The following is an 11,515-nucleotide window of genomic DNA, read 5'->3' as shown; positions in this document are numbered from 1 at the left end:
TGGTGGATTGTCATTTATATCTGACTTACGCTGACTGTGGAAATCACTTGATATCTGAGCAGCAGATATTCACAAGGGAGGGAAACAAGAGGAGATACATGTTTGGGGCAAATGGATGAAAGACGGTGGGGATATGGGAGGAAGTCAGCACATGGACATTTAGACTTCAGACACATGGGGCAAGGGCTGGGAATGGGGGGTTGGTAAGGCCGTGCACAGTGGAGATGATAACGTGCGAGTAGGTGTCAAACCTGACAGCCTAAGTGGCCCCTCGTAGACTCGGCCTCCTGTGTATGTAAGGCTGGGGAAACTCTGCATGTAATCTCTGTATACTAAGGTCAAGTCATCTGGGCCAACTATTGCTGCTCTGAGTTGTGCAAACACAGTCGAGGATGTGAACATTGCAATTTGTCTGCCTCTCAAGGCTAACAACTTCACCTAAGTCAGTATTGGACCCTACTTTGGAACTGGAACAAGAATCAGTTAATTTGATGTCTCTTAAAGTCATGCCCACCTGCCGTTAGACGAGCTACAGGCTTGTCCTATGGTACGTGAGTAGCACTGAAGCCATGGATGTGCAAGGGTTCATCCAGAGAACTTGATGAGTGAGAAGAGGGCTAGACAAGGAACATGACAAGGAGACTGAGAAGGAGCAGCTGAGCTCTACAGAAGGGAAATGAGAGAGACCTCAGAGGCCAAGAGCAGACCATTTCAGGAAGAGGATGTTCAATGAAGTTAAAAGCGCCTCGTATAAGAAATAGACTATCCATTTAAAAAAAAAAACAACCTTTAATTTCAGAAACACTATATTTGATTGAATCTGACATCCTGATATAAACAAAAATCTGGTAATTAAACTATGACCCATTAACTACATTGGCTGTAAGACATCCATTAAACTGTGGGGGAAGAATGAATACGCATATTTGAATTTAAGGAGTCGTAATCTATATCTTCCTTTTGTACTGATGAGGGTAAATCCAGGTTGCAGTGGGATGAAGACTGCAAAGTAAAGGAGTGAGGTGGGCAAGATAACTCAAAAACTGGCTGTGCTGAAGGGTGAGGCTGTAGAAAAGGACTATGTGTGGTTGGGGGAATTTTTTTTAAGATCAGAAACGAGTCTGATGCTTAAATGCTAATTTGGAGAGTGGGATGGAATCAGTAGAGAGGGAGAGGTGAAAATGCAGGGGTGAAGGAGGGCTTGGCCAAGGATCCATATGGCAGATGAAGGATTGGGTATGGTCACAGGCGTGTATGTCATCTGGGTAGCAGAGAGTTTAAAGTTTTCACCTAATGGTTTTACTTTCATGTCTTTGAGAACCAAGTGATACGGCCAGTCCCAGAAGTGGGGAGAGGGGTAAGGATGGAGGTACAAAGACAACAGAAGTGGTGGTTCTGGAGACTGGGAAAGAGAATGGACTAGAAAAAAAACCAGCAGTGAGTTGGACACTGCAGACTTACAGTGCATCCATCTGTCTGGAGGACTTCTCTTCAGCAGGCTCATTGGTAAATCCTGTTCAGAGCTGGGTTTTGTCAAGTGGATGCAACAGAATAAAAACAGAAGTAAACTCTTAAGGGTACTGGCAAGTAGCTGACATGACAGAATCTTAGTTACCATCACACTCCTGAAATTAATTCTTGCTGATGTCAGGATGGGCACATAATTGCCAAGTTCCACAAACCTGACTTTTACTAATTTCAACATCTGTGTTTGACGCAGTCCTTTTTATTCCTTGATTTTTGTGATGACACAATTTGTTTTCTGTCTTCTTCAGGAACTCATTTCCTCCTCTCTGCCCTGGAAATGTACATGCAGGTGTAAGTTTGCTTCGTTAGCCGCCCTTTCCCCGCCACTTGGCCCACATTCTTTGGCACACCCGTCGACTCCACTAGAATGTGAGTTCCATGAGGGCTAGGAGTTTTGTCTCTTTTGTTAACCATTCTATTCCAAGTGTCTGGAAGAACCTACATTCACCCCAGAAAAAAAAAAAAAAAATTCCAAGGAAAATGAGCTGCTCAAAGTAAAACAAAAAATACTTCACAATTTACAATGATCAAGGGGAAGAAATAATAAAACAACAAAAACCTTCAAGGATTTCAGATAATGAAATTATTAGAGACACACAATGAAATGGCCATCTTAGCATGCTTAATGAAATGAAAGACCAAAAAATATATGCAAGGAACAGGTGTGGACTGCCTAGGTTCGAATTCTACCTCCCTTTCTGCCATTTATGAGTGTGATCTTAGCAGAATTACATAAGTACCCTATATTCCAGTTTTCTCTTGTGTAAAATGAGGATAATAAAAATACTTTCTTTTTGGGTTTGTCATTTTTGAGACTTAAAATATATGTAAAGCTATCAGAGCCATACCCAGCACTTACTAAGTACGTTACTCCACTCCCTTCTAATTTATTGAAGTGACCCACAAGTTATCTGATTACTAAATCTCAGGTGAGAATAAATGGCTCTCATCTGCCAAACCCCGAATTAAGCCCCAATATTAATATTTTTCCCCCTAAGGATGACCACAAATGCAACCAAAGTAAAAAAGATTAGTGAAGGAATGCAAACTGATAAAATGATTAAACCAAAGGCATTTGCCAACACGAACTCATATTTTTCACTCAGTTTTAGTGTGTTTTCTAATTGGATGTATTTTGCATATAATAAGGTTATTATACTTTTCTTACTTTGTAGCTGATACCAAGGTTACAATTTTATTGGTTTCATTGATTTGGCAAGCCCCCCCTTCCACTCCCGCAATTTGAGGTTCTCCTAAAAGCTTAGAGGAAAATTTGCTGTGAGCTGTCTAAAGAGGTATTAAAGATACTAAAACACATTGCCTGTACTGGGCCACTGACTTTACGAGTATTTCTGAAATAGCCTTTTATATAACTTTTTCCCCCAAAGAGCTATATCCCGTAATCCCATGAGGAATACAGGGCAGAAGTCTGTTTCTCTCTCTCTCTCTCATTTCCCCAAAGGGAAACCAAGCCACACGCTGTTTGTTCACCAAAGCTCAAACAGGACTCCAAACTGATTTCCAGCTCGAGGCCTTTCCCATCAGGCCCCGCTGTCTCTGGCAGGAGCAGTAACCATCCCACACGAGGCCTGGGAGATAGTGGCAGGTCGGCATCAAAGGACACTGTAAATTCACTCATTTCCTCCAAATCCACAAGCCCTCAACCCGGTGGTCCCCAGCCCTGCCTGCCTGTCAGAATCACTTGGGGATTTCCACGAATTTACCTGCCCCACCGCAGACCAATCAAATCACTTTCTGGAGAATGGGGGTCCAGCATGGACAGTTTTTAAAAGCTTTGGGCAGGGAACTGGGGAGGGGAGATTCTGAGGTGCAGAACCATAATGCCTGGAAGTAGAAAGTATTTGGAAAGAATGGGGAGGAGAAGGAACCTGCAGGATGTGGGAAGTTGCAGCACACTGAGGCTCAGTCACCTGCGCGTGGAGAGAATTCATCTTTTCAGATGCTCCTGACTACGTGGGCGAATCCTAGCCCTGCTGCAGTCAGAAATAGGGGTGGCAGGAAAAATAAACACTGAAACTCCGGTTCCTTTTCCTTCTCCCCTCCCCAGACTCCATCTTCCCCTCACACCCCAGACTAGCTGTTCACCCCAGTGGGTACCGGCCTCCGGGCATTTGTGCCGCCCCACGCCTATCCTTCAGGCCTCTGAGGGAATACTGCTGCGGGTTCTGCAGGGTTTGGGGAAGTCGGGTTCTCCCCACCCCAAGACAGTCTTCCAAGCCTCGGAGGGAGATGGTGCATTTTGAACGGTGACCCAGTACCCCTTTGTGGCTGCTATCCAAGGAGCTGAGTGGCACTGCCAGGGACAGATAAGGTGTGTTAGGAACTCCGTTCCCATTCGGGTCCAAAAAAACCACTCTCCAGAGTCCCCACAGGGGCTGAAGACCTACCCTTGGAACCACTGGAAGCCCCGCGTCTCTTGAGTAGGGGAGCTGGGGAGAAGCTCTCCATACACTTGAGGCTGAGTTTCCAGCCTGCTCCGTGGGTGGGGGTGGGATGGAGGACAAGCAGGATTATATTTATGTAAAGGAAATAAACACAAATGCAGAAGTCTATAAACAAATTCACTCCTGCTGTGCAAGCCAGAAAACGGAAGGGAATTAGCCTTCATTGAGTGTCTCATGATAGCTAACGTGTATTGACCCCGACTCCGTCCCAGGCACCGGTCAGCTCATACAGTCACAGTGATCCCACGAGGCAGGCGCTGTCGTCCCCATGACGGAATGGAGACACTGAGGAGGGGAGGTGAAATTACTCGTCCAGAGTCACACAGCTACTAAGGAAGAAAAAGTTTCAAATTCAGGGCACCTCATTCCAGCCTCTTACCTAAAGTGCTGGCTACATCTCTTCATGTCCATCTTCTCAGTTAGTCCTCAAAACAAACTTTCAGGCAAGTGATATTTCATCCAATTGATGTCAAGGGGACTGAAGCATTAAGAGGTAAACTTGCCTAACATCCCATAGCTAGTAAGTGGCAGGTTCAGGGTCTGTCTAGTGATAAATACAAATTCTTTCTGCCTCTGTCAGGTGCCTCAGCTCCTCCTGTGTCCTCTCCCTTCCTGAGGGAATAATGATGACAGAGCTGGTCCTTGCCTGGTCCAACAAGGCATCTGTAATGGAAGAAATTCCGCTATAATGTGCTAGGTGCTCAGAGTTCTGTGTAAAATGTTGTGAGCGGTGAGGACGGAGTCACTGCTCTGTCTCGGAGGACACAGTTCTGGCAGAGACGCAAAGGATGGAGGCTATTTTCAGGTGGATTCACCTGAAACAGCTAATAAACAGTAGAAATTTATTCCTCACAGTTTTGGAGACTGGAAGCTGAGCTCAGGGTGCCAAGTGAAGATATTACCGAATGAAAAGACCCAAGAAATGAGAAGACTTGTGCACAAGCAAGGGTAGATCCAGATTTTGTAGAATTTTAAAATTATATGATTCGGGGTGTCCCTCTTTTGGAAAATACAGTATTAGGAACACGAGGCTAGGTATGAAAGTAAACATTTATCGAGAAAGCAAAACGTCACAGCAGTTCAAAACTGTAAAAGCTGATGTATTAGAGGTCCCCAAGGGCACCTTGAGGTTCAACAAAATACAAGGGCTCAGAAAAGCTGCTACGCTCGTGGTTATGGCTTATTGTGGTCAAAGGCTACAGATTAAAATCAGCAAAGGGGAAAGGCATAGAGGGTGCTTGTGTTCAAATAAGCCATATTTTTCTTAATAATGGCCCCAAAGTACAAGAGCAGTGACGCCGGCAATTAGGACATGCCAAAGAGAAGCCGTAAAGTGTTCCCTTAAGTGGAGAGGTGAAGATTCTCAAAATAATCAGGGAAGAAAAAAAAAAAACCCTGTATACTGCAGTTGTAAGGACGAATCTGCTGTCTGTGAAAGTGTGAAGAAGGAGAAAGAAATTTGTGCTAGTTTTGCTGTCGGACCTCAAATTGCAAAAGTTACAGCCACAGTGTGGGATGCGTGGTTAAGACGGAAAAGGCATTAAATTTGTATGTTCTGAGAGACAGAGATCACATACTCACAACTTTTATTACAGTGTGTTGTTACAATTATTCTACTTTATGTTACTGTTAATCTCATCTTGTGCCTAATTCATAAATTAAACTTTATCACAGGTATGTATGTATTTATAGGAAAAAACTGTCTGTAGGATTTGGTACCATCTGTAGTTTCAGGCATCCACTGGGGGTCTTGGGACGTACCCCACGAAGATAACGGGGGACCACTGTACCACAGACTGGGCAGCTAACAAACAGCAGAAATTTATTTCTCACAGTTTAGAGGCTGGAAGCCGAAATCAGGGTGCCAACAAGATCAGGTTCTGGTGAGAACCCGTTCTCAGGTTGCAGACTGCCAACTTCTCGTGTCCTCACGTTGTTAACAGAGAGAGCTCTGGTCTCTTCGTCCCCCTGTAAGAGCCCTAGTCCTATCAGTGAGGGCTCCACCCTCATGACCTTAGTGCCTCCCTGTAGCATCACAGTGGCGACAAGACGAATTCTGGGGAGGGGGACATGCACATGCTAGTCCACAGCAGGAGGTCTGTGAAGCTTTCTCCTTGGGGCCCTTTGCCCTGGCGTCCAAATCTTCAGGTTTAGCTACGACTCAGGCTCACCTAGGATCAGAGGGCAAATTGGGGGATGACTGATAAAGCAACAAATCAGGAAACTGCTTTATTCCTAACAGAATGAATTTTGTAAAATACGAACCTAGATTTCAACTTCATTTAGCATGTGTGATCGTTTTCTGCCAAAATTATTTAGAAAGCAAGAACGAAACGTATAACTGAACACTGGTTTATTTGTATTTAATGGGTGAATGAAACAAACTGTGGTTACTAATGGCTACTGGTGTGATAAAGCTAAAAAAAAAACACTGATAAATGAACTAATGAATAAAAGTAAGTGTGAAGGGCTTATATTTTTAGATATTTTAGATATATTTTTATATATATTTATATGTATTTTAGATATACCAAGTTTAAATGGATGCAAAGTTAAATAGAAAATGTACAAAATCATAACATATTCAATGTTGGCTGCAAAACATTGGTTTTTAAAAGATGACTCACAAGATAACATAAACAGCTAAGCAGTGTCATTAACATTAAGACACAGAAATGGAAAGGACGGCCGTTCACAAACAGTATCTCCCTGTGTTTTCTGTGGGCAGAGGCTTGTGGAGAGGGGAACAGAGGCAGTTCTGACCCTCAGACTCAGGCTGGGCGGCAAGGATGCTGCTTTGCTCAGGAACCTGCTCACCTAAGAACGCCGTGAGAGCTGAGCGCCAGCTTCTGGGATCTGCAGCAGTAGCGCCGTAAGAAAACACCTGGAGGAGGTGCTCAGTCAGAAACCAACATCTGAACCAAAAGCCTCGCCCTGCTCCCAGCCCACATGTGCCGCTGCACATCAGCCAAGACGTGAGGCTCCCGAGACTCAGAGCCTCGTCAGGTTCACCCTGCTGTGCCCACCCTGCGCTTCTGCTGACCCTGATGGGTAACATTTAGGTGGCACTGCCGTTTAAAAGCCCTTTTACTTGTATTCTCTTAGTTCATCGTGCATCATCAGAGAATGATTTGCCAACATTCATGGAAGGAAAGATACTCTAAAATTTTAAGTGGCTAGTCTCAACTGTAGCCGCACATTCAAAATACCTGGGGAGTGAAAAAAAAATCGTGATGCCCGAGCTGAATCCCAGGACAGTCAGAATTCAGGGGCTCAGGAGCCACGCGTAGAGCTCCTTTCTTCTTTAATGTGTGTCTGGGCCTCGGCCTGGGTGAGGGCTGGGAGGGCTGGCAGGGCCTCTGGCCTTTGAATATATTCTGCATCATTGCCCAGGAACAGCAGGGCCCCGCCTTGGGAGGGATGTGGAGCCTGAGGCCGGAGGGCCAGAGTCGGGGGCTTTGAAGAGCTTTTTTGGTGAACAGAGGCTTAATGAAGTGAGATCCCGGCCTGCTGTCCAGCTGCCCCAAATTATCTGAATTTAGAAGGGAACACACAATTACAGCCAGTGCTGGACTTAATTTTAGCTCAGGCAAACCCAAAACCATGAGTAGAGGGAGAAAAAGCAGAAACCCCGTTCGGAGCCTGCCCCTCCAAGACTTCGGGAGACTTTTTCATTTGCCCCCTGGGAAGGCTCATTTCATAATTCAGAGCATCTGTGTTTCTTTTATCTTATAATCCATCTTCGTTGCTTTACCAGGTTGCTCAATGCGCGTTGGCCTATTTCTGTTACTTTCTATTCTGTTCTGTTGGAAATCTATCCATTCAGACATCACTACCACACTGTTTTAATTATCGGGGCATTAGAATGCGTTTTAATATGTGGTCAAGCTATTTCTCTCTCGGTGCGCTTCTTTTTCAGAGTTGGAGACGAAGGTTTAATGGAAGCCACAAGCTTCTGTAGCCTAGACTTAACCTTTCATGCTAATGGTTTGCAAATGCTTTCCCTCCTGGCCTCTGGTCCCTGCTCCCTTTTCTTCACCTCTGGTGAAGTTTTTCTTTTAAATTAAATCTTAAGAGCAGTTGAAATGGAGTGACCTGGGTGAAGTGGGGTCGGGCCCTGGGGCCTGTCTCTGGAAGCATTGCTGTGGAAGCCTGTGGTTTTGAAGGAGGGTCTGACGTCACTGACTCACGTACTCACTCTCATGCTGTGTGATGATTTGCTAGAAATGGCGAGCCGTCCTTCTAAGTGGCTGCAATTGATACTTTCACACTGACAACTCACTGCATAGACACTCCAGTCTATTAACTGCGAGTAGTATTCTCTTACCTGTCCCATTCCTCCTTCTCCTCTCCTCTCTCTCTCTTACACACAGCACCCCCATTTCTCAGAGAACAGACCCAGATCTGGCCCCGTACTCCCTCAAGACTAGTGTTAGGCATAGCGTGATTTCAGAGCAGGATCCCCTTAAGACCTTCTTCATCTAATTATAAATGCCCCTCATTTCTTTTACAAGAGGAAAATCCTTGACATAATAAGAAACTGGTAAACATTAGTGTGCATTCTAAAATAGACTTTTTTAAAGCAGGAAAAAAAAAAGAAGGCTCAATAAAGAAGACTCAGATGCAGTGTACAACGTTCACAATCATCAGACCGAACTGTAATTATGAAATGCGATGGCAAGTTTCATATTTCTGATTTTTGACTCTCAATACAAATTTGCTTAACAAAATGATGTTGTGTCCAATTTCAACTGAACACCTCCAATATTAATAAAATTTGCTTTCATATTGTAAAGACACTTCCTCATAAAAGAAATACAATTAATGATATGATAAATATTCATTTTAAAAATTGGGGGAAAACTAACAACAAACAAAATATCAATGTTCAAAAAACAAAATATTCTTAGAAACCAAATTCTAGAAATGTAAAACATTAAAAGTTAAAGTTATTCAAACTTCTTGATAAAATCTAAAAAAAGGTAAAAAAGACTAAGGAAATCTGGATAAACTCTGGATTCTGCTTAATACCAGTGTATCAATTACACACGCACCATACTAATGTAAGTTGTTGACAAGAGGGGAAACTGAGTGTGGGGTACAGAGGAACTGCATTATTTCACAATTTTTCATTAAAACTGTTCTAAAAATAGTTTATTTTTAAAATGCCATTTACAATAACATCATAAGTATAGAAGACCTAGAAAGAAATTTAACAAAAGATGGGGAAGTCTTCTATGCGGAAAACTACAAATTATTGCTGAGAAAAACTCAACAAAGTGTGAACACATGAATATGTACTCTATGTTCCTAGATTGGATGACAATGTATTTCAGATGTCATATTGTTAAGATGACATCCCAAGTAATATTTTTAATTTAAATTTTTAAAATCAAAGTATAATTGATTTACAATATTGTGTTAGTTCAGGTGTACAGCAAAGTGATTCACATATGTATCTCAGATACACATATATTCTTTTTCAGATTTCTTTTCCACTATAGATGCTGAATGTAGTTCCCTGTGCTATACAGCAAATCCTTGTTGTTTATCTATTTTATATACAGTAGTGTGTATATGTTAATCCCTGACTCCTAATTTATCCTTCCCCCTCCCTTTCCTCTTTGGTCATCGTAAGTTTATTTTCTATGTCCGTGAGTCTGTTTCTGTTTTGTAAATAAGTTCATTTGTATCATATTTTAGATTCCACATTTAAATGATATCATATAACATTTGTCTTTGTCTGACTTATTTCACTTAGTATGATAATCTCTAGGTCCATCCATATTGCTGCAAATGGCAGTATTTCATTCATTTTTATGGCTGAGTAATAGTCCATTGTATATTTATACACCATACTTCTTTATCCAGTCGTCTGTCGATGAACATTTAATTTGCTTCCTCTGCCAATAGTGCTTCTATGAACAATTGGAGTGCATGTATCTTTTCAAATTAGAGTTTCCTCCAGATATATGCCCAGGACTGGGATTGCTGGATCACATGGCAAATCTAGTTTTAGTTTTTTAGGTAACCTCCATACTGTTTTCCATAGTAGCTCCACCATTTTACATTCCCACCAACAGTGTAGGAGGGTTCCCTTTTCTCCACACCCTCTCCAGCATTTATTATTTGTAAACTTTTTGATGATGGCCATTCTGACTGGTGTGGGGTGATACCTCTTTTGGTTTTGATTTGCATTCCTCTGATAATTAGTGATGTTGAGCATCTTTTTGTGTGCCTGTTGGCCATCTGTGGATGACATCCCAACTATAATTCCATCAGACTGTTTGTTGAAATTAATAAGCTGATTCTAGAAATGTACATGAAATTGCAAAATGACATAAAATAAGCAAAATAATCTTAAAGACAGAAGTTGGAGGACTTATATAGTCAGATTTCAAGACATACTGTACAGTTACAACAGATGTGACCATATATTACTGGCATATGGGTAAATAGATCAATGTAATAGAATATCAAATCCAGAAGTAAACCCATACATATAATATAACTTGATTTTCTATAAAAGCACTAATGCATTTCAGTGGGAGAAAAAAGTCTTTTCAATAAACAGTATTGGAATAATTGAATGTCCTTATGGAACAAAAATGAACGTTGACCACTACCTCATACCATACACAAAGATTAATTTGAGATGGGTTATAAATTTAAATGTAAAAATCTAAGTCTATAAACCTTCTAGACGAAAACAGAGGGAAATACCTTTTCAATCTTGGGATGAAAAAAGAGTTCTTAGAACACAAATGTCCCTAATCATAAAAGAAAAAAAAAATAGATTTAACTTCATCAGAATTTTAAATTTCTAATACTCAAAAGACAATATTAGGAAAACACAAATCACATTCTAGTGGGAGATAGTCACAAGCCATGTATATCTGACAAAGGGCATGTATCCAGAATATGTTTTGAAAACTTCCTACAAGTCAATATAAAATACAAATGACAGCGCTGTGAGAAGGGCAAAAGATTTAAACAGGCTCTTTATAAAGAAGAATATAAAAAGCAGCTAATACACATATGAAAAGCTCTCAACTTCCCTTCCGCTTCCTCCCACACCTTCTTCAGCCACAGGTATCAGGTAAGTGTGCGTGGAGGGGAGTAGGGGGATAGAATCATTCACTCATTGTATTAGGGTTTCCAAAGAAATAGAACGCATGGTGTGTGTGTGTGTTTAGAGAGAAAGAGAGAGATTAAGGAATTGGCTCTTATGACTGCAGAGGTTGGGGAGTCCATGATCTGCAGGGAAGGCTGGCAGACTGGAGCCCCGGAGAAGAGCTGATGTTGTAGCTCAGGTCTGAAGGCTGTCTGGAGGCGGAATCTGCTCTTTCTCAGGGGAGGTCAGTCTTTTTTCTCTTAGGGCCGTCAACTGATTGGATGCGGCCCACCCACACAATGAAGAATAATCAGCTTTACTCAAAGTCTACTGATTTAAATGTTAATCTCATCTTAAAAAATACATTCACTGAAACTTCTAGAATAGTGTTTGACCAAATATCTGGGTG

This window comes from Camelus dromedarius, chromosome 28 (assembly GCF_036321535.1).
Source record: "Camelus dromedarius isolate mCamDro1 chromosome 28, mCamDro1.pat, whole genome shotgun sequence".
Taxonomy (NCBI): Eukaryota; Metazoa; Chordata; class Mammalia; order Artiodactyla; family Camelidae; genus Camelus; species Camelus dromedarius.
The sequence above is the reverse complement of the archived record's forward strand: the minus strand, read 5'-3'. Positions refer to the sequence as shown.